General features: G+C 44.9%; 1 protein-coding gene across 7 annotated transcripts in view; it reads right to left on the reverse strand.

The window, feature by feature from the left end:
- Positions 1-8,611, reverse strand: part of TPST1 (tyrosylprotein sulfotransferase 1) — a 121,386-nt gene extending 112,775 nt beyond the window's left edge. For 5 of the 7 annotated variants that reach the window (XR_009559092.1, XR_009559093.1, XR_009559097.1 and 2 more), the window contains exon 1: positions 3,289-3,519. The gene's annotated coding sequence lies outside the window, so the exon portion shown is untranslated. Of the gene's footprint in view, positions 1-3,288; positions 3,520-8,461 lie in introns of those variants that run through there. The other 2 variants (XR_009559095.1, XR_009559094.1) reach the window with 1 other exon arrangement.
- Between the last annotated feature and the right edge of the window lie 15,966 nt (positions 8,612-24,577).

Raw genomic sequence — 24,577 nt, forward strand, 5'->3', positions numbered from 1 at the left:
GGAAGCTCCATGCCCCTTCCCACATACCTTGCCCTATGCATCTCTTCCATCTGGCTGTTCCTGAGTTACAGCCTTTATAATACAGTAAATGGGTAAAGGTAAGTAAAGAGCTTTCCTGAGTTCTGTGAGCCATTATAGCAAATTACTGACCTGAGGAGGGAGCTGTGGGAAGCCCCAGTTTATACCCAATTGGTCAGAAGTACAGGTCACAATCTAGGACTTGTGATTGGTCTGAAGTTGGGAGGAGTCGTGCAGGACTGAGTCCTTAATCTGTGGGGTCTGCACTAAATCCAGGTAGCTAGTAATAATTAAGTTGAATTGTAGAATACCCAGTTGTAGCCTGGAGAGTTGGAGAAGTATTTAATGTGAGGGGAAAACCTACATGTTTGGTATCAGAAGTGCTCCGAGTAGTATAAGAAACAGTAGTTTACCTTTAGGCATAATCCCAGACCTCCAGGAACTCCTAGTCATGACAAAAATGGGCCCATGAGAAATAATTTAAATAAAATGTGATAAGTAGTTTAATAGGTACATGTACAAAATATCAGGAAAGTAGGCAACTAACCATGCCAACAAAAGTGACATTTATGCTGATTTATAAAGGATGAGTTAAATGCTATATATAGTTCCTCAGGGTTCTCACTCCCTCTTAGAGCTCTCAAGCCAGTTCTCAGCCCTAGCTGCCTGTTACTGCCACATGAGAAACTTTTTTTTTTTCATACACACACACTGTATTTTATTTTTACAAGAGGAGAAACATTTTTTAAATGAAAAGGTCTGGCCCCACACCAGACCAAGAATCAGAATCTCCTGGATGCCTTGATCCCCTCATCCTTAACCTTTAAAAGCTCCCCAGGTGGTTTTAAAGTAGAGCCTGGGTTGAAAACGGCCTACTCTGTTCAGGAAAAACATAACCCAGACCTCAACCAATCTTCTGGCAATGAGGAGAGAAAGAAAAGAATTTCAGGTAGGAACAATAGGATCTATGGTAGACTTAATGATAGGAAAGAAGAGGATTCTAAGGTTTCTAGGGTGAAGACCCTAAAATAGGAAGCTTGTGGATGAGCAAGATGAGGGAAGAGAAAGGAAAAAATAACCAAGTTTGAAGTACCAAGTATCCAAGTATAGTTACCCAATAGACAGACGAAAATACGAAACACCTGAAAGTTCAAGAAAAATGAGGACTGAATATACATCTTTGAAAACCAAAAATATACAGGTGCTACTTAAAGCCATGAAGGGAAGTGTACTCACACAAGGAAATTAGAGGACAGAAAAAAGAACAGAAAGTAAAACCCTAAGGAATACCACATTAATCTGAGGGAAAGCATATCAAGGCAATGTTTTGTTTTTGTTTGTTTTCGTTGGTGAAAACCTGAGCATGTGTGCAGGCTGAGAAAAAGAGAGAGAATATAGAATAGGAAAGATGTCAGTCAGCCTTAGAAAGTAACACCTTCCTCTGGTAAAAGGAAAGGAGATCAGATATCAGAGAGGTATAAGCACACAGAAAAATGACACACACTTAAGAGTTCAGGGCTGATGCCCACCAATTTCTTCTGTGAAGTAGGAGACAAGATGAGCAATGTAGAGAAGTCAAGAGTAGGACAAGGAAAGGAGAACGGTAGAAACCTACAGACAGCAATTAGGTGTGGGTACATAAAAGGAAGCTGAGGAGTAAGTCAAAGCATCTCCAGACAGTGCAAGTGAAGTTGGGATCCAGAAGTCCAGAACAGCACCAGCGGCTGTTACACACTTTCCTCCAGCCTGCTCTGGAGACCCAAGGAGCAGAAAAAGCCGACTGTTTGATTCATCCAGGCTTGGAAACCATCAGAGCAAATGTGGCAAGAATGGCTTGAGGCCAGTAACACTGCTTTTATAATTTTAAAAAGTCAAACTTATTTTATTCTTTTTAAAAATCGACTATAGTCATTTCCTCTGAGAGCCAGAAAGGGGGACGGGGGTGGCTAGTTTCTCTTTCACTCTTAGAGAACTTGTCAGAACTTCCACTCCTAAGCATTTTGGTCCCTTCAATAGTTGATTCCAAGAAATCTGAACCTGATTCCTCCCGGCAGACTCTTAAAGGATGAAAATTCACTGCAGACTGGACTATCCAGCTGGGAGATACACATGTGAAATACTTCTTACACACAATGCTATTTCAACTAGGAGTTAGGGGCTATTTCTTCCCTAAAAAATAAAGGTTCAGCAAACACCAGATTGGGGGGGGGGTTTAAGGGGGCAATTACATTGCAAACATTGTTAAGAATACTTTACAAAGCCAATTATTATAAAACAACACATGGCACAAAGAGAGCAGAATTCAGTTCTTCGGGATGACTGCAGTAAGTAACTGACAATGTAATCTCTATCACACTTGGAGTTCACTAATTCATCCCGCCACCTCCTATACCACTCTTCAGGTAGCGCATCAATTCCCTTTGGATGCTGGACCTCTTGCTACCACCATGTGGAGAGTACAAAGGCCTGGAAGGAGGAAGATGGTAAGACGTGTGAGCACCTACCATGTACCAGGCCTACTGTGTGCCAGACTCTGGGCAATACACTTGACACGTCATGGGTGCAGCTCACTGAAAGACGAACTACGGTGTTAAAACTACAGACCGGGCATTCAGGAGAGTCGCAGTGTGTGAAGGTTTCAGTGTAAAGGAAAAGAAGTGCTAGCGACGGTGGTTGATGGAAGCGAAGGGAGAAGGGGCGAGTTGGGAAAGAAAGGCAACTGGGAGCAAAAGGGCAAAACCCAGGAATACTTGGCATGGGGGTGGGGGGGCGCGAGTGAAATGTCCAGAGGACACCGTATGGGAGGCAAGGATAGGGTGAGACTGAGGAAGGGAAGCCCGGGTATAGGTGAGGGCAAAAGTCCAATCCGGGGGGGCCAGGGCGTCTCATCCCCGGCAGGCGCCCCGAAGGACCGCGGGGTCTGGGAAACGATGCCAGCCCCGCGAGAGAGAGGGAAAAGCGCGGAGGGGGCGGGAGAGGGCGGGAGGCCGACCACGGCGGAGGCGAGCCGGGCTAAAAGGAAGCCCGAGAGAGGGAAACGCCGGCGCTGGGGGAAGGGGTGGGCGCCGGGCCGCCGGGCTCTGCGCTGAGGGGGCGGAGCTGGACAACCGCCCGAGGGCAGAGGGGAGATGCAGCGGCCGGCGGCGACTGGGGCCGAGGGATGCCAGGACAGAGGCGGCCAGGACTCGGAGCTAGGTGAGCGGCGGAGGGAGCACAGCGGGGCCGGGGCGACGCTCCGACGAGCCGCAGCGAGCGCGGCGTCCCCCTTACCTGGGATGAGTGAGGAGCCGCCGCGCCGCCTCCCCAGCATCCTCGGCTCAGCTGCTTCTCCCACCGCCCTAGGTGAGGGCCATTCCACCCATCCGGGAGCCCGCTCTCACCGCCAGGCGCCAGCTGCTGCCAGCCCGGCTCGGCCGCGCGGAGCTACGCCGACGCGACCCGGGCCCGCGGCCGCCTCAGCAGCGACTCCCCCAGTCGCCGCCTTAGCGCCTGCAGCCGCCCTCCCGGACCGGCGCGGGATCACACACGTGCGGCGATTGGTTGCCCGGCGCCCGGCCGGGGGATATGTCGGACTCTCTGATTCGTGGGCTCCGCTGGCTGCCTTCCCCCCCGAGGGGGGCGGGGCTCGGCCTCCCTCCCGGTCTGACAGGCGCTGAGGGGCGGGGTGGGTCTGACGTCGGGGCCGCCCGGGCGTCCCTGCGTCCCTGCGTGTGCGCGCTCCCCGCGGGGTTCTGGGGCCGCCACCTGTGTGAGCGGGTTGTTGCCGAGCAACGGTGCGCGCGACCTAGCTGGAGGCGAGACGGGGGCAGGTGGCTGTCCACCGTAGCCCCAACCTCCAGCGTGGGTGCCTTTCAGCCTTGAAACCCTGGGACAGGACAGGAGAATGAGCTTTTCCAAGAAATCCTCTCTCTGCTTGTCCTTGCTTCAGAAACCACCTCTGTGCTGTTGCTGGCAGAGGAGCTTTCATCTCATTGAGGTGACTCAAAAATATAAATATCAAATTCACACATTTCATTACACACCAAAGTGAGTGATAGATTCTGTCCCCACCACAGGGGCGGGGAACTGATACTTGAAAGAAAGAAGTGAAAACTAGGAAAGGAGAAAAGGGCAAAGAGATGGGGGACATTGGGGAGAGGGCTGAAATTTCACAACTGAAAAATACCCGTTCGTGTTCACAATACCTACAGGTATATCCACACGAGGTTCTGTCAAAGCAATTATTTCAACTCTATGAACATACATTGGAAAAAGCATAGGCTCAGGAATATAACAGCTTTATTCACGATGCCTATCTACCGTCTTGGAATGAGTTTTGTTATCTATAGAAAGAGGTCTGTAGAATATGTACCTCAGAGAGTTGCTGTAAAGATCAAGTGAAGTCCACACAAAAATCTGTACACGAATGTTCATAGCACCGTTATTCATAGTAGCCAATAAAGTGGAAATAACCCAGATGTCCATCAACTGATTAATGGATAAGTAAAATATGGCAAATCCACACAATGGAATATTATTGGGCCATAAAAAGAAGTGAAGTTCCGATACATGCTACAACAGGATGAATCTTGAAAATATCGTGCTAGGTGAAAGAAGCCAGTCACAAAAGACCACATATTATATGAGGCCCTTTATATGAAATGTCCGGAATAGGCAAATCCATAGAAAAAGCAAGTACATTAGTGGATGCCTTGGGCTGAGGAGATTGGGGGGAAATGGAAAGTGATTGCTAATGGCTATGGGGCTTTTGTGGGGGGAGTGATTGATGAAAATCATCTAAAATTGATTGTGGTGATGATTGTGCAATTCTGTGAATATCCAAAAAAATTGAATTGTGTACTTAAAGTAGGTGAATTGTATGGTATGTGAATTATATCTCAATAAGCTGTTATTTTTTAAAAAGAGCAAATAAGGTAACAAACCTCTGAAAGCCCCAGGCTGTGATGCCGCTCTAAGAACCAGGGCTCAGTATATCTAACTGTTTTCTCTTTATTCAATTGGCAAAACCTTGTAAGCAGTTTGACCTGAGGAAATTTAAAGAAATACCCACCACAATATTTTTCTATGGAACATTTAAATCAAATGAAGAAGATGATCCGATTTGACCCAAGCTGCTTTGGTGCGTCAGAAATGATCCACTAGGATTACAAAGCTCACCAAAAGAAAATGAACAACGTCGGCAGGCAGAAAGCAAGAGGAAAGGGAAAGGACACAGCATTCTACAAGGTGATTCTAGATACATCTGCACCAAAAGTCGTTTGTTTAACAAGTCTTTTAACTTCAAGTAAGAGCTGTGTCCCATTCCACTCCCTGCATTCCAGACCCTTTCAGGGAAACAGCTCACCCTGACCTGCGTAATCTTGAAGCCATGGCCAGCACCATGGAGTGTTAATCCCTTAAACACAGCCCCTGCCATCGTCTCTCCACAAGCCAGAAATGCAGCTCTGAGATGACCTCCACAATACCCAGAAAATACTTCACCTACCTACAAGACCTGAAAACAAAAATTTGAGCAGCCAGGTGGGGGCCTGCTGCTGGTATCTCACATATAAACTCTGAGAACAAATTCCAAACGTGAGGAATTCAGTAAGAAGCAGGGACATGAATCCCAGTGAAGTCTGGCAGGGAGGTTGACTCCCTGCCCGTTCTGTGGCAGGATGTCTCCCTGAGCAAGACAGCTTCAGGTGGCCCAGGAACCACACTGTCTGTAAAAAAAACAGCCCCAAACAAGGAGCTGCTTGATCTGAAGCAAAGCTCAGGGTCATATGGGAACAAGTTTTTCTGCTTTCCAAATCTACCCCCAACCCATATATGTTAAGAAAAAAGTCTCCAAAATATACTCTTAAGTGAAAAGAACAATGTTAAAAACAGTATATATAATATGTCCATTTGTATTTTTTTCAAGTACATACACACACACACACACACACACACACACACACACACACACACACCTTGTAAATTTCAGAGACAATCTCCAAAAGGATGCACAGTAAACTGGCAACAGTGGTTGTTTCTGGGAGGGAAACTGAAAAACTTGGGTACAGGAGAGGGAAAGACATTTATTTTTCACTATGTATATACTCTTTGGCACTTTTTAAAATGTTGTGCCCTGTGCTTGGATTACCTATTTAAAATGAATAAATACATAATTTTTTTTAAGAAAAGAACTCTTTTCTGGAAAACTCACTGATCAAGCCTATATGAATATCTGGTTTATGTGACATATGTATTGCTCTGTGTCATTTAGTAAGTCTCATACTGAGTACACATACTCTGAACACTCTGGATCTATTTTCTCTCTCCCCAGCTTTACCTCTTGCAGGTGATCAGCTCAGACTCAGAGAACCTCACCTGAGGGCTAGACAGCTTCATCCCCTGGCTGATAGACAGTTCAAAGGCTCAGAGATTGTTTCTTCCAAACAGGCTGGTAGGCCCAAGGAAAGAGAGGAAGACACCCCAGTGAGTACCCGGAAGCCACTGTCGTCTTCTAGTTCAAACTTTGCCCGGCTTCTACTTCAGGGAGTCATCTCCCAGCAAGAAGGCCTGGCTGAGAGTAAGTGAGGACACCTTCCTACAGTCATCTCACCTCCTGGAAGGAGAGTCTCCGTGCAACACACCTAAGAATGTTCAGGCTTTGAGGAGAACTGAAGAGGTAGCCCAGCCCTCCAGCACTTTTATTTTGGGAGGTTGTTGGCTTTGCTTTGGTTTCTTTTTTTTTTTTTTGGTTATGCCGAATGGCTTGCAGGATCTTAGTTCCCCGACCAGGGATCAAACCTGGGGCCCTGGCAGTGAGAGCGTAGAGTCCTAATCACTGGACTGCCAGGGAATTCCCTGGAAAGACAAAAGTACAGCAGCTCCCCACTCATGGCACTTCCATTCCAGGATCTGGCATGGAGAGAGGATAGTGGTGGAGGTGGAAGGTGGATGGGATGGGGAGGATCTCAGAAATGGAAAATTGGGGAAGAGAATCATGCCACGTTCTACTTTTGTATTCTCTGTCTCAGCCCAAGGGAGCTGGAAATCAGGGTCGGGAGCAAGGGGTTTGGACGCAGATAATGGAGAGGGCAGGCTACCTTTGCCATGCAAGGGAAGGAACAGAGGTCCTTCAGAGAGCATGGACATGGCCTTGGGAGGAAGTGGAGAAGTGGGGACAAAGAGTTGTCAAGGGTAAGGGCAGAAATGGTGATGACAGAAGATGGTTGGTCAGCCTGACCCTCCATGCTGTCCCCAGCACAGGGCCTGGCCCTGGTTGAATGAATGGATGGGTGAGTGAATGGATGATTAGCAAAAACTGCAGAGCTAAATAGACATTTCTCCAAAGAAGACATATAGATGGCCAACAGACACATGAAAAGATTCTCAACATCGCTAATTATTAGAGAAATGCAAATCAAGACTACAGTAAGGTACCACCTCACACCGGTCAGAATGGCCATCATTAAAAAGTCTACAAATAACAAATGCTGGAGAGGGTGTGGAGAAAAGGGAACACTCCTACACTGTTGGTGGGAATGTAAGTTGGTGCAGCCATTATGGAAAACAATATGGAGGTTCCTCAGAAAACTAAAAATAGAGTTGCCTTATGATCCAGCAATCCCACTTCTGGGCATATATCCAGGCAAAATTACAATTCAAAAAGAAACATGCATCCCTGTGTTCATAGCAGCACTATTCACAATAGCCAAGACATGGAAGCAACCAAAATATCCATCAACAGATGAATGGATAAAGAAGATGTGGTACATATATACAATGGAATACTACGCAGCCATAAAAAAGAATGAAATAATGCCATTTGCAGCAACATGGATGGACCTATCATACAAAGTGAAGTAAGTCAGAAAGAGAAAGACAAATATCATATGATATCACTTATATGTGGAATCTAAACTATGACACAAATGAACTTACCTACGAAACAGAAAGGGATGCACAGACATAGAGAACAGACTTGTGGTTGCCAAGGGGAAGGGGGGAAGGGGAGGGATGGAATGGAGTGGGAGTTGGGGGTTAGCAGATGCAAACTATTATATAGAGAATGGATAAACAACAAGGTCCTACTGTACAGCACAGGGAACTATAGTCAATATCCTGTGATAAACCATAATGGAAAAGAATATAAAAAAGAATGTATATATATGTGTAACTGAATCACTTTGCTGTACAGCAGAAATTAGCTCAACGTTGTAAATTAACTATACTTAATTAAAAAAAACAAAAGCTGCTGCTCTCGATAAAGATGAAGGCAGCAGGGCAAAGCAGAGAGAGACACAGGGAAGAGAGTAGGAGGGCACTCAGGGTCCTGCCTGGAAGGGCAGGGAGACTCCAGGTGAGGCCTCCAGAGCCAAAGATCCTTGATGGGGAATTGAGGGTTAAACTTGCACTCGACTTGAAGTGACCCCAGAGCCCTGGCTGACTTGAGACACGATGAAACACTTACCTGCGAGCAGCATCAAAGAGCCCATGAACTGCAGGAGACGCCTCACAATTCTCTTGAAGCTTGTGGGTTAGAGGAATTCGAGACAAAAAGAAAATGGTGATACAATTTAAAGAAAAAGAGGAAAAAATGAGCATGCCTCTTTACTTTCCCCACCCCTAGATCCAGGAAAACTGGCCAGGTCAGGCCGCTCAGCCACATCATCATTTTAAAATGAGAATCCAGCCCAGCCTATGAGCAGGCATTTTCCAAATGGTTACAGAATTCCTGCACCTTCCAAAAATACCTCTTCATGCAACTCCCGCCGGGGAGGGAGGGCCACATGCCCAGGCTGGAACCAACCAATTGGGCTTCCTGAGTCCAGAAGTTGCCCCCCCGGGCTCTGCAGACCCCAGATGCAGGAAATGCCCGCTGCTTCACGGGTAAACCTAGCTAGACAGCTACTGGTGCTGAGCCGAACGCTGGGAGCGAAGCTGCCTCTGGTTCCACTTACAACAAAGAAGATTATATGACTTCCAGGAGGAGTTGCCAAACCTAGCTATGCAAGTAAACCACCTGTGCAGCTTTGTAAAATAGACACGGGGCATCAGGTCAGTTTTATGAAGCAGACACTCTGGGAGAAGGATCCCCCCGACTCCCAAGGGAAAGAGATGGGGGTAGCGACTAGGAGGTGGCACTTGGGGAACTTCAGAGAGGCTAGTTGATGACATCCTGTTTCCTGACTTGGGAACTACCTGGTTTGGTCACTTTGTGAAAATTCATCAAACTATACACACATGAGCACTATTCTGTATGTTTGTTACACTACATTAAAAAAAAAAAAAAAAGCTCCCAGGTAAATTCTGCTCCCCTACCAGGTGTCAGAACCACTGAGTTGGAAGTTCAGGATGAGGGGTTTAGGTTACGCAAAAGAGAGATGCTGGGTGCTTTTGAGTATTGGCTAGAGTAGCTACAGGGTCTGCCTCCATCTGAGGCAAGTCTCTGACCCTCAGAGGAGAAAAGCTCCAGGGAGGGGAGGAGCCCGGATGGGAGGTGCTCCAGGGAGCAGGCAAACCTTCTCTGCCCGTGGATGCCGACCCAAGACACCAGTGCAGACTTTTCCTGGGCCCTGCCTCTTGGACAGAGCTTGCTCAGACCTCCTGTGGTCTAATTCAAGAGGGCCATTTTCTCCTGTGGCTTTGGTTTTCCCTCCCTGGTTAAAGAGGCTGCAGAGGCTACCAGCTTCTTGCCACCCTCCCAGGTCCCTTTCCTAGGTCAAGCAGCTTCTTCGAAGAGCGTGCTACTCCCAGCAGGATCTGGGGGACTCCAGCACTTGGGATTTATCAATGTCCTGCACCAGGCACTGTTCTAGGTGCTGAGGACACAGCAGTGAACAAGTCAGTCCCAGCTGACTTTATTCGGCTTATATTTGTTAACCTAAAACAATGAAAGAGCCAGTTATTTTTATCAGCAAAATGAGTTTATCAAGGAGCCACAAAGAACTGCAATTTGGGACATGCAACTGTTGCAGGAGAATAGGGATGAGAGAATGGTCATATCCCAGGTCTCGGATGAGTCCCTGGGACCGCCAAGGGAGGGTCCTTGGCTTTGCACAGGAAAGAATTTAAGAGCGAGCCATAGTTAAGTGACAGTAAGTTTATTTAGAGAGATACATATTCCATAGACAGAATGTGAAGCGTCTCAAAATGCACAATTTTTAAGAATAAGACAACGATGAAGTCTGCTGCACTGACTGACTCTTCCTTTCATGAATGATTTCTCTGTAGCCGTGCAATACTGTTTGATAGCATGTTACACACAGTAGAACTTCCTCCAAAATTGAAGTCAGTCCTCTCAAACCCTTCCACTGCTTTATCAACTAAGTTTATATAATATTCTAAATCATTTGTTGTCGTTGCAACAGTCTTCACAGCATCTTCATCAGGAGGAGATTCCATCTCAAGAAACTACATTTTTGCTCATACAGAAGCACTTCTTCAAGCATTAAAGTTTTATCATGAGATTGTAGCAATTCAGTCACATCTTCGAGCTCTATTTCTAATTCTAGTTCTCTTGCCATTTCCACCACATCTGCTGTAACTTCCTCCACTGAAGTTTTGAACCCCTCACAGTTATCCATGAGGGTTGGAATCAACTTCTTCTAAACTCCTGTTAATGTTGATATTTTGACCTTTTGCCATGAATCACAAATATTTTTAATGTTCTTAATGGCATCTAGAATGGTGAATCCTTTCCAGAAGGTTTTCAATTTCCTTTGCCCAGATCCATCAGAGGAATCACTATCTATGGCAGCTATGGCTGTATTTCATAAATCATAAGACTTGAAAGTCAAAATTATTCCTTGATCCATGGGCTGCAGAATGAATGTTGTGTTAGCAGGCATGAAAACAACATCAATCTCATTGTCCATTTCCACCAGAGCTCTTGGGTGACCAGGTGCATTGTCAATAAGCAGTAATATTTAGAAAGGAATTCTTTTTTTCTGAGCAGTAGGTCTCGACAGTGGACTTAAAGTAGTCAGTATTTGTAAACAAATGTGCTGTCATTCCAGGCTTTGTTGTTCCATTTATAGAGCAGAGGCAGAGTCAATTTAGCATAATTCTCAAGGGCCCTAGGATTTTCAGAATGGTAAATGAGCATTGGCTTCAACTTCAAGTCACCAGCTGCATTAGCCCCTTACAAGAGAATCAGCCTATCCTTTGAAGTTTGAAGCCAGGTGTTGACTTCTCCTCTCTAGCTATGAAAGTCTCAGATGGCATCTTCTTCCAATAGAAGGCTGTTTTGTCTACATTGAAAAATCTGTTGTTTAGTGTAGCCACCTTCGTTTATGATCTTTGCTAGATCTTCTTGATAACTTGCTGCAGCTTCTACATCAGCACTTGCTCTTCACTTTGCACTTTTATACTATGGAGATGGCTTCTTTCCTTAAACCTCATGAACCAACCTCTGCTAGCTTTAAATTTTTCTTCTGCAGCTTCCTTACCTCTCTCAGCCTTGACAGAACTGAAGAGAGTTAGGGCCTTGCTCTGCATTAGGCTTTGGCTTAAGGGAATGTTGTGGCTAATTTGATTTTCTAACCAAACCAGTAAAACTTCTTCTATAAAGCAGTCGCATAGCACAGGGAGATCAGCTTGGTGCTCTGTGACCACCTAGAGGGGTGGGATAGGGATGGTGGGAGGGAGACGCAAGAGGGAGGGGATATGGGGATATATGTATATGTATAGCTGTTTCACTTTGTTATACAGCTTTGTTATACAGCTGTTTCACTTTGGTAGTTATATACAGAAACTAACACACCATTGTAAAGCAATTACACTCCAATAAAGATGTTTAAAAATAAAGAACTTCCATATCAGCAAAAAGGCTGTTTTGCTTTCTCATCATTTGTGTGTTCACTGGAATAGCAATTTTAATTTCTTTCAAGAACTTTTCCTTTGCATTCACAACTTGGCTAACTGTATGGCTCAAGAGGTTTATCTTGTGGCCTGTCTTGGCCTTCAACATGCCTTCCTCACTAAGCTTATCCACTTCTGGTTTTTGATGTAAAGTGAGAGACATGCAACTCTCCCTTTCCCTTGAACACTAAGAGGTCATGGTAGGGTTATAAATTGGCCTAATTTCTATATTGCTGTGTCTTAGGGAATAGGGAGTCTTGAGAAGAGGGAGAGAGATGGGGGAATGGCTGGTTGGTGAAACAGTCAGAACACATACATTTATTAAGTTTGCCATCATATATGGGTACAGTTCATGGCTCCCAAAACAATTATAATAGTAACATCAGGACTTCCCTGGTAGCACAGTGGTTAAGAATCCGCCTGCCAATGCAGGGGACACGGGTTCGAGCCCTGGGCCGGGAAGATCCCACGTGCCATGGAGCAACTAAGCCTGTGCGCCACAACTACTGAGCCTGCACTCTAGAGCCCGCGAGCCACAACTACTGAGCCCACGTGCCGCAACTACTGGAGCCCCCGCGCTTAGAGCCTGTACTCCACAACAAGAGAAGCCACTGCAATGAGAAGCCTGTGCACGGCAACAAAGAGTAGCCCCCGCTCGCCGCAACTAGAGAAAAGCCCGCACGCAGCAATGAACACCCAACGCAGCCAAATTTTAAAAAAGCAACCAGTAACATCAAAGATCGCAGATCACCATAACGAACATAATAATGAAAAAGTTTGAAATATTACAAGAATTAGCAAAATGTGACACAGAGACATGAAGTGAGCAAATGCTGTTGGAAAAATTGTGCCAATAAACTTGCTCCTTGCAGGGTTGCCACAAACCTTCGATTCGTAAAAAATACACAGTATCTGTGAAGCACAACAAAGCGAAGCACAAAAAAACAGGGTATGCCTGTAATGTGCTGTTTGTCAGTTTAATTCTCAGGCTACAGCCACTGAACCTAAGAAGAGCAGAAGACAAGCACTGCCTTTCCTACACATACTTAACAAAGGCACTCAAGGCAACAAAGACTTGCTCACCACTCAGCGTGCCCCTGTCTCTGCTCTGGTCCTGTGCTCATGCATAGCCTTCTACTTGTGTTGTACTCCTCAACCCAGCCAGTGAAAACTCAGTGCAACTCTACCAGTGCAAATTCAGCCAACCTTACATTACACTGAAATGCCAACTCCACTCGCAAGGGTCTCATCTCTGTGACTCTCGTGACCTGTGTCCCAATTTACACCTTTCTTAAGGCCTTTCTCCCGTTCTACTTTGTATTCTTGTTCTTTGTGTATTTGTCTGGTTCTCGCCCCTCACCCCCATCAGATAGGAAGCTGCTTAGATGGGGGATGGAATTTTCCCTGCAACACCCAACACTGTTTATGGGCCCATAAGAGGCCTTGGAATGTTTGCTGAGATGGATTAAATTGAATGATGGGACAGCATCTCCCTGAAGAATCAACAGTTCACTTTGTTCTACAACTCTATAGTTCATAAAGCTGTTTTTTTTTTTACTTTATTTTGATTTTTTTTTTGAAATTTTTTAAACTAGAAAAAAATTGGTGAGAATAGTACAATTAACTCCAATATACGTACCCTTACCAAGTGACTGTTGATTCATCAATTGATAATATTTGCTACAATTGTTTTAATATCTCTCTCTATCCATCTAGCTAGCTAGCTATAATTATCATTATTTTTAGTTATTGAACCATTTGAGAATAAATTACAGACATTGTGTCTTGTGTCGCTTTACCCCTAAATACTTCATTGGTACCTCCTAAATATAAGGACATTCTCTTGTACCATGATCCAATGAAGGAAATTTAACATTGATATGATGCTATTTACTATCTACATATACATTCCCTATTCAAATTTCCCCAATTGTCCCAATTATGTCCTTCACAATCATTTTTTTCATTCTCATTGTCTACTGAAAAAAATGTACAACCTAAACGTTGAGAATTATGTTTTATTTGGAGGACTTTCTTTTTTTTAATATTTATTTATTTATTTGGCTGTGCTGGGTCTTCATTGCAGCATGCAGGATCTTTTAGTTGCGGCCTGTGGGATCTAGTTCCCTGACCAGGGATTGAAGCCAGGCCCCCTGCATTGGGAGTGCGGAGTCTTAGCTACTGGACCGCCAGGAAAGTCCCTCAGAGGACTTTCTGAGCACTCAAGCCCGGGAGTAGCCTCGCAGATGGCTCTGAGGGACAGCTCCAAAGAGGTCAGGGAGGATCCAGGGTATACAGGCGTTTAGCAACAAAGACCTGGTAGCTGGCATATCAAAAGATTACTGTTGGCAGACCCTCCTGGTCTTGCCGGCTGTTCCCTTGCAGCGTACTTAATAAATCTCGCTTTCTACACTCAAAAAAAAAAAAAAAACCTGTTAATTAAAGAAAACAACCAGACATCTGAAGGTAATGACTTTGGTGCTTTTCTATATACGGGAAGATGCAAGAGTCTGGGCTCACTGAAATCATTCCTTTGATAGGCACCTTAGCTATCCAGGGCCAGTATCCAGTTCTTTCCCATCCTGAGTTCCCACAGGGCTCACCCTCGGGGGTGCCTGTAATGTGATGGCTTGATGGCTGCAGCATCCTTTGTTTACTGATAGGGCAGGTGACATTTTTGATTCACATCATCTATGTGTTGCATTTAGTTGTATCACTTTAGTCTCTTACAATATTGAACAGTTTCTCCCTCTTTCATTCTTAAGGCATATTAGTTATTTGTAAAATAGCCTTTGACTTGACTTTGCTGTCTCAGGTTATGCATTTGGGGGGGCAGGAAGGCCCCGAGAGTGAGGCTGTGCCTTTCACAGCACACAGCAGCAGGAGGCACACACGAGGTCAGTTTGTCCCATTATTGGTGATGTTGGCTTTGATGATCTGGTTAAGGTATCTGCTGGGTTTCTCCACTGAGAAGTTACAGTTTTTCCTTTTGTAATTATAAGCAATCTGCTGAAATGACTTAGCATTTCAGAGACTGTGAAAATATCCTGCTCCCTGTCTGATGATGATTCTTGCCTGGCTCTGATGTGCCTGCCAATCATTCAAGGAAAGTGGAGTTGGTCGGCGGCCCGGAGCTGAGGCTCTGGACATCACAGAACTGGGATGGGCAGAGAAGGAAAAGCACTGGGGACAGGAAACTGTGTGGACAGCAGGGCAGGCAGTCTGAGTGCTAATGCTGGGAGCTGAGCTGCAGCTCACTGAGGTGTGGGTGGCAGTCACACCACACCAGGCACCTCAGGGCAGCCTCAAGGGTACTGGCCCCTTCACCAGAATCATGACCTGGAGAGGGACCAGTTTGCAGGAAGCAGGAAGACCATCCTTTCCTCCTTATTCCCTGGTGGCCCCTAGTGCTCAGTGGGGCGGAGGGGGGAATGCCTTAGAAGCATTATTTCCAGAATATTTCCAGGGGGCTCCCAGCGAATCTGAAGGGTTCCAGACCTCTGGGCCTGGCCTGGCCTTCCCAGCCAGGCTCCCTCACAGCCCCCTGCCTGTTTGCTCCACTCCTTACAAATATCTGCTCTGCTGTTGTACACAACCCTGGGCTGGCAGTCACGGTGGAAAGTAAGGGGTGCACACCCACAGGACACACACAACCTGGGACAAACTGGCCACGAGTTCTTGTGTGCTGGACAGAAGGTGTATTCATTTTCTGTGGCTGCCGTAACAAATGACCACAAATGGGGGACTTAACACAAAAGGAATTTATTCTCTTACCGTTCTGAAGGTCAGAAGTCTGAAATCGAGGCGTCAGCAGGGCCGGGCTCTTTCTGCAGGCTCCAGGGGAGAATCTTTCCTCGTGTCTTCCAGCTTCTAGTGGCTGCTGGCAATCCTTGGCTTCCTTGGCCGTATCCTCCAGTTTCTGCCACTGTGGTCACATGGCCTCCTCTTCCCCTCTCTTATAAGGAAACTTGTCATTGGATTTGAGGCAGGATCCTAGGGACATCTAGACAATCCCAGATGATCTCATAGTGAGATCCTTAACTTATTTACATCAGCAAAGAGCCTTTTTCCACATAAGGTCACATTCACAGTTTCTGGGAGTTAGTACATATCTTTTGGGGGCCACCAGTCAACTTGCCATGGAAGGAATTCATGTATGCTCTTGTGTATACGTTAGTTTCCCACATATTTCTCTAACAAATTCTATATTGATGATTAGGAGTAATTAAAATAGTCCCTGATGGCTATTTGGGGCCTACCCAAATATTTCTGTCCTCCCCCTGCCACACATATACACACACACACACGCACATGCACAAAATAACATATCTACACAGAGATGTTTACACATTGTACCCAGGTCCTTGTACAGAAATCTGCATGTATGCTGTATTCATTCATTTGACACATGTTTATTGAGTGCCCACCATGTGCCAGGCCCTGTGCAGGCACTGGAAACATAGCAGTGAACAAGGCAGCAAGCCCACACCTTGTTTACATTCTGGTAAAATATTTACACACACACACACACACAAAGAGCATAATATGGATGCAGAATCTGCAGGGCTTTTCCATGCCCACGGCTCCCAGAAGGGCTGAAGTCAGCAATTCTAGGCCACAGGCAGCAGGGGAATATGAAGGCCCTTAATGCAAATAAAGTCACCAGCAAAGTCATTTTTAAAACAACAAATCCTTGATTAAGTGAAACATTTGTGGGCAGGGGTGAACCCCATTCCCCAAAGAGCAAATCTCTGCACTGCTGTGGAGGGGCTCGGAGTTCTGGGGTGTGAGGTGGAGGAGTCTGAGCAAAGGGACCAGCTGGGCCTTGAACAGCCAGAGAGGCCTGAACACACGCACATGCTGGATTTGAGGTGGGCTCAAAGGACAAGGTGGACAGGGCCACTTGGAGGGGAAAGAGCCTGACCACAAGAGACACAGCCAGAAGCTGGGGGTCAGCCGTTGGCAATGATGTGCAGGATAAGGTGAGACTGATGACTATATCCTGGCATTATCTATCAAAACCGGCACTCACATTAGTGCAGGGGACGTGTGAAGTGGCAAGCTGGCTAGGCTGATCTACAGACTCCAAAATTCCCTTTCCAGTATGTTCCAGTTAGGGTGGGCTACCAGCGATGCTCTCTCATGAGAGTCAGAGGATGGAAGGAAGGCAGCACCTACTGTATAGCACACAGTTTCTCCCCGTTATTCACTTAATTGTTCATCTTTTCCCCCTGGATCTTCCTTCCTGTGTGCCTGTGAACAAGCTTCTGGCTGTGCCTTTGGAGCTCTAGCCTGCTTTTGACCTTCCCTTCCTTTATTTAGTGAAAACTGTGAGTAGTATGCTGCTAGTTTTTCTTTCTTTCTGACATTTTTTTAAAATGTCACATCTTGAGTGAGTAAGAAGTGGATCATTTCTAGACCAGAGCTTCAGAACAGACCACTATCTTGGCTCTTCTTGGCCCTTTGTATTTTCATATAAATTTAGAATTAGCTTGTCAAGTTCTATTAAAAAACATGTTGAGAAACAGACTCACAAACATAGAAAACAAACTTATGGTTACCAAAGGGGAAATGGGGAGGGGGAGGGATAAATTAGGAGTTTGGGATTAACAGATATACACTACTGTATATAAAATAGATAACCAACAAGGACCTACTGTATAGCACAGGGAATTATATTCAGTATCTTGTAATAATCTATAATGGAAAAGAGTTGGAAAAAGAATATATATATGTGTGTGTGTGTGTATATATATATATACACACACACACACGTATGTGTAACTGAATCACTTTGCTGTAAACCTGAAACTAACACATTGTAAATCAACTATACTTGAATAAAAAGTTGTCTGTTTTGAAAAAAAAAGAGAAATTAAAGACCTAAATAAATAGAATATAATCATTTAAAAATTATAAATAAATACATAAATAAATTTTACAAAATAAATAAAAATCATAATTTAAAAATGAAACAAATACCAAAAAAAGAAAAAAAAACATGTTGAGATTTTGATAAGGATATGTATAATCTAGAAATCAATTTGGGGAGAACTGATCCTTAAAATATTGTTTTCCAATCTATGAACATGGCATATTTCTCTAGCCTCAGACATAGATCAACGAATACAAAAGAAGATATCAAAATGGTGGGATTGTTGGCTCAGTGGACACCCCACAGGAATGACTGGCTGGCACTGCTCGCCTTTTAGTTGCTGCCCTTGCTCCTTGCTTCCTGCTTCCAGGCTGCCAGGTTTTCATGTGACCTTGTCCGCTGCCCACAGCTGATTGGCTCAAGGGAAGGCACCTGCCTCAAGCTGATCCAATGAATGCCTTCTCCCAGATTTTTTGAACCAGAGACTGATAGAGAATTGAAACAGGCTCTTGTTGGTGTCTGAGGTTGTAAAAATATAAAATTTAGGAGCTCTCTACAATCATGTTTCAGATGATCTGGACTGAAGGATTGGAGGCAGATGCATTGCTGAGAAAAAAGAGTGAAGCTCAGAGAGGCATAGAAACAAGACAGAGAGGCTGGTGGTGTTTGAGTCTCCGACTCCATATAGTTTCTGAGGCCCAGCTGCATTCTTGCTCCTGGGTTCCAAGACACCCATGTTCCAAGAGACCCATTGGTTCCAAGGGTCCAGTGTTCCTTAAAGATAAATTCATCTTCAGGCTTAAGCTATTTTGAGTTTCTACCACTCACAACCAAGAGTCCTACCTAATGCAGTTGGGTAGACTGAAAACAGGTATTCTCAAACAGATTCCAGGTAAGTGAGCCTCGGCACCTGGCCTTAACAGGCTCACAATTTGGACTGCAGTCTGGTGCCCTTAGAGAGAACCTTCTGTAGCACAGGCCAGCACTCTGTTCCCTTCCTCTGCAGGAATTCTGCTGCCTCTCTCGGGATAATTAATCAGAGATGATCGCCCTTATCCTCCTTTTTACACAGGATTTATCTATTCTAAGCACTTGTCTTATTTTTATGTGTGGATGGCAAACTTTGGTTAGAATTTAATTACCATATTTGTCACTATGATCACCCAGATGATCACTTGAGGGCTGTTATAGGCCCAACTGGCAAGTGTCCCATGGGTCAAGATATCAAGAGGCCCCCAAAATAAGATGCAAGCTCCAGATGGGACTTCAGGAGAAATACTAAAAGTCTCCACCACTTCTGCCACTCTTGATAATGACCCTATGCACCATGAGGCAGGGGTTGTTATAGTGACAGGAGAGTCAGCCTCTGAGTTTTCAGGAGATTGGAGGGAAGAATTTTGGAGATACGGTGCTGCAGGGAAAGGGTTTGTCCTATATATACAGACAGTCCTCGACTTTGCTAAATTCAAGACTTAAACAGTCTACACATTCATACATTTCATACACTATACACGGACAGACCTAACGCACTTTTCAGAGCCCGAATTTGCACTTTTATCTCTCATCTGACTCTGGATGATTTCAGTCCTGGGGGTGCTGCGTGGCTGCCAAGAGTCCCATTTCAGCATCACCAGTGGTCATCATTCTCAGGACAGCAACTGATGTCGTTATTTAAATATCTAATTGAAGAGAAAAATACTATACAAATGACAGTGCTGGTCAGTGATAAGAAACAAAGGTCTCATGAACTTAACCCAGTTGAGACAGAAGTGGGAATGATGAGCTGAACTAAAATTGGTGACTCTTTAGCTTCAAGTCAGGTGTTTACCACACTGAAACTGGTCAATTGCATGTTTATTTGTGAAGGAAAAAAAAATTAACTTTTGTAGGACAATAAAAGACCAAGTAGACTGGGAAAATGCATTCTTTTGGACAGGGCCTGAAATGGTGTATGGCCTGCTTCCACGGCCTTGGGAAGCATAATAAAGATAGTCCAGTTTTCTATGATTCTAAAAGGCAGCCTATCGTTGGCATTTTCTAAGTTACTTTGACAGCTCCAAGAAGGTTCTGGTCACTAAACTTTAACAGGGTTGTAAAAATTGTATCACGTTCCAAACTTTCTAAATCAAGATTATATTATTTTTGTTAAAAACAAGACAACAGGCCCAAAATGTAGTCACTTATACTAAGCCCCATGACACCTAAGTGAGACTTAATAATTATAGTTTTGGGGACTTCCCTGGTGGTGCAGTGGTTAAGAATCCACCTGCCAATGCAGGGGACACGGGTTCGAGCCCTGGTCCCGGAAGATCCCACATGCTGTGGAGCAACTAAGCCTGTGTGCCACAACTACTGAGCTTGTGCTCTAGAGCCCGCGAACCAAAACTACTGAGCCCACGCACCACAACTACTGAAGCCCACGTGCTCTAGGGCCCGCATGCCACAACTACTGAGCCCGCGTGCTGCAACTACTGAAGCCTGCGCACCTAGAGCCCATGTTCTGCAACAAGAGAAGCCACCGCAATGAGAAGCCTGTGCACCGCAATGAAGACCCAACACAGCCAAAAATAAATAAACAAATTATAAACTTATTAGAAAATAATAATAATTATAGTTTTGGCGTCTCCTGGAAATCAAATCTTAAATCAGTCAATGAGGAATTACCTGGTCAGTGAGGTAATCTGCCTGATAGACCCCTTCTCTCCCCTAAAGAAAGGTGACCTTGCTGAAACCAATCCACTTTTTGCTAGTTTAACTTCCTTACCCCCTTCCTTCTGCCAGTAAGTCTTTTATTCTGTACAGCTCCTGGGAGCTCCTTTCTATCTGCTAGATGGGATGCTGCCCGATTCAGGAATCATTGAATAAAGCCAATAAGATCTTTAACATTTCCTCAGTTGAATTTCTTAACACCCTGTAACATAAATATCTCTGCAACTGTCAATCTATATCTAGATGATGATAGAGAGATGACGGATACACAGATAGATGATAGATAGGGAACTATTCTCTGAGACTTATAGAACCTTTAATCAATGATGTCTGGGTCTGATTCTCTGGGAGAAAAAGGATCCAGACCTCAAGGACTGAGGATGGGGACTCTAGAATTTCTGAACCGATGAGTTAAAATAGCTTGGGAATGTGCTGTCTGTTGGGGAATAGCCACATGAGAACACATTTTACTCATTAATGCTGATGCAGGCCAGATTGCTTTCCAAGAAAGCCCGCCCTGTCACTTTTTCCAGCCACTCTTGTCCGAGGACACAGAGGAAATTAAGAGAGCCTGGGTATTCTTGGAAGGAATGCTATGCCTGAGCTTGGTGGCCAGAGTTTCAGCAGGGGTGTGTGCAATGCAGGAAGTGATAACAGAAAGAGCAACTCCCTGGGTCCTCCAGGCAAGAGAAGGGGATTCGGCAACTGGCGACTCCCAGAGACAACAGTTCCCCAGGTTTGGAGGCCTGAGAAGATTCCACTCCAGAATTCAAGTATGACCCTATTTCCCCTGTGCTTCTGAAACATGGCCAGGGATCATTTGGTAGCCAATTATTCTCTTTCAAGAGATTCTGCAACTTGGATAGTTGATTTGGAAGGAAGCAGCTAAGTACCCAGTAAAGTTAGCCCAGGGGACCTTAACTGAGAACACATCACCTGGAGAGACGTCTCAAAAGTCATAGGCCCTGAACCCACTGAATCAGAAATCTGGGGCCTAGACCCATGTAGTTTGGGGAAGGTTGTGGAGATTCTAATGCAAGCCCCGAGTTAAGGGCCAGTGCAAGAGAATACTGTGCCAGTAAGGCCAGGCCATGGCCTTGATATTTTTTTTTTCTTTTTATGTTAAAAATGTCAGTTTTGGGACTTCCCTGGCGGTCCAGTGGTTAAGACTCCACACTTCCACTGCAGGAGGCACGGATTTGATCCCTGGTCAGGGAACTAAGATCCCGCATGCCGCCGTGTACTAGACCAGGCTTCCCATTTTAATGAGCATACAAATCACACATCTTGTTCAAGTGCAGATTCTGATTCAGCAGGTCTAGGGTGGGGGCCTGACAATTTACATTTCTAACAAGTTCCCAGGTGATGCTTATGGTACTGGTCCATGGTCCACACTTTGAGTAGCAAGGGGGCTGGGTCAGTGGTTCTTAACCTGGGGCGATTTTGTCATCAACACCCCCAGGGGACATCTGGCAGTGAGAAATGTCTGGATATGTTTTTGCTTGTCAACTGGAAGTGGAGGGTGTTAACCACCTAGCTGGTAGAGGCCAGGGACACTGCTAAACATCCTACAGTGCATGGACAGTGCCCACAGCAAAGAATTATCCAACCAAATTGTCTGTGGCTCTGAGGCTGAGGAACCCTGGGCTAAAACCAAATACAGAACTTATAAGGTTTCTGAAAAGTAGTTACTTTAGTCTTAACTCTTTGCCCCGTCAAAGGTCTGAAAAGGTTGGCAACTGGATTTAAGGAGGAAAATTTGGGGAGAGAATTTTCTGGAAGGAGAGGTGTGTTTGCTTCACATCTAGTGACTGAAGAAAAGGATTCCTCGGAGAACTCACCCAAGTACCCAAGCCTCAAAGATCTGGCTTTAAACATTCCACAAATCCGAAACCAACTCACAGCAGTAGTGCTCAAATAAGAACTTTCCCGTTTCCCTTTTCTCTCTTCCCTTTTTTGTATTCCATGTCCAAGCTAGCTACTCAAAAGTTAACTACTCGGACTCCATTCCCCACTTCAGGCTTCCCACCTGGGTCCCAGATTACAGGCTTCACCCTGAGAATCCTCTCACCTCTTCTTAAGTCCCACCAGGTTTTCGGGGCCTCACTGAAACACTTTCCTTGACCATCCTAGCCTGGGGTGGTCTGGCTTTTTTTTTTCTGTTTTTTCTAGATGCTGTCACAGCACTCTATGTATGCCCCTGTGACCACAGTTCTCTTCGCATTGTATTCTTTAAAAAAAAAAAACAGCTTTATAGAGATGTAATTCACATTCCATACAATTCACCCATTTAAAGCATACCATTCAATGGTTTTTAGTATATTCAGATATATGCGCAACCATCACCATAGTCGATTTTAGAACAACTTCAGCACCTCCAAAAACTAAATCCTGTACCTTTAATTATTACCCCTCATCCTCCATCTCCCTCTAGTCCTAAGCATACATTAATCTACTCTCTGTCTCTATAAATTTCCCTATTATAGACATTTCATACAAATGGAATAATATAATATATGGTCTTTTGTAACTGGCTCCTTTCACTTAGCATAATGTTTTCAAGGTTTATCCATGTTGTAGCACGTATCAGCACTGCATTCCTTTTTATGGCCAAATAACATTTCATTGTATGGGTATGCTACATTTTGTTTATCCATTCCTCACTTGATGGACATTTGGGTTGTTTCCACCTTTTAGCTATTGTGAATAATGCTGCTGTGACATTTGTGTACAAGTTTTTGTGTGGACATATGTCTTCATTTCTCATGGGGATGTATGTAGGAGTGGAATTGCTGGGTCATATGGTAACCCTATGTTCAGTCATTTCAGGACCTGCCAGACTGTTTTCCACGTAGCTGCACCATTTCACACTGCCACCCGCAGTGTCTGAGGTTTCCACTTTCTCCACATCCTCATCAACACTCATGTGTTTTTCTGATTAGCCATCTTGGTCATATGAAGTGGTATCTCACTGTGGTTTTGATTTGCATTTCCTTGGTGGCTAATGATGTTGAACATCTTTTCACGTGCCCTTGGGCCATTTGTATTTCTTCCTTGGAGAAAAGTCTATTCAGATCCTTTTTTGCCTATATTTTAATTGGATTATTTGTTTGTTTGTTTGTTTTTATTATCATTGCACTGTAAGAATTCTTTATATATTCTGCAGACAAGTCACTTATCAGACATAAGATTTGCAAATATTTTCTTCCATTCTGTGGGTTATCTTTTCATTTTCTTGATAGGGAGCAAAGATAGTCCATAGAGGAATCATATGTTGGGCAAAAATATCCAGGTCCTAGTGTCCCTGTCATACGTATCATGGTCTGGGGCTGCCCAGTAAGACCCTGGCCTCAGTGTGAAAGCTGAGGCAGATCGTGAGATGCAGACAGCTGGAGGCTGTCAGCTACCTGCACACCTGGCAGCTGAAGGACACGTTCTTTCTTGAGGGAGATCCAACTATCACATCTCCATGGCTCCCAGCGCCTTTTGTTTCTAAAAGGATAATCCCATAAAATATATTTTCTTTCTCTTTTCTTTTTCTTTTTTTCAGAAGCAAGATGAGGAGAGGCAGTGTTTCTTCAGATAAAAACAGAGTCCTCAGCCTGGGTCCTGCAAGCCAAGAGTGTCTGTAATGTGCCCTGGTGGTATTCCTGGGATGAAGCAGTGTACCCAAGGGAGTAGCTCCGAGTGGCCCAGGGAGGCCAGATGCTAAACAGACCTGGAGTCCCAAACGTACCAAAGACCCTTGAGCACAGGTCCCTTGGAGCAGAATGTTTGAGAAACCTGCAGGCCTGGATTGTGGGTGAAGACGGAAGAAGACAGACAGACAGAACCAGCGTCAAGGGTGAAGCCAGGTTGTCTCCTAGGTGAGTGAGCCTGGCCTGGGGCCTGTACTCTGGTGGGTAAAAGAGTCCCCACTTAAACAAGACACCATTTCCTGCCTCCTTTCCCACTGCTTCCTCTTATGTCTTCTCATCCTATTCTTCCCTAGTTTCATATCAATACACTGTTCTGTGAATTCATGGGGGTCACTGTGATCCCCCTTCAGAAACGAAGATCCCCTTTCAGGAATGAAGCACAAACTACCTCAGAGCGACCCCCATGGATAAGCCTCAGCCACCTTCAAGAATAGTAGCCTCA

This window comes from Globicephala melas, chromosome 15 (genome assembly GCF_963455315.2).
Source record: "Globicephala melas chromosome 15, mGloMel1.2, whole genome shotgun sequence".
In the NCBI taxonomy this organism is placed as follows: Eukaryota; Metazoa; Chordata; class Mammalia; order Artiodactyla; family Delphinidae; genus Globicephala; species Globicephala melas.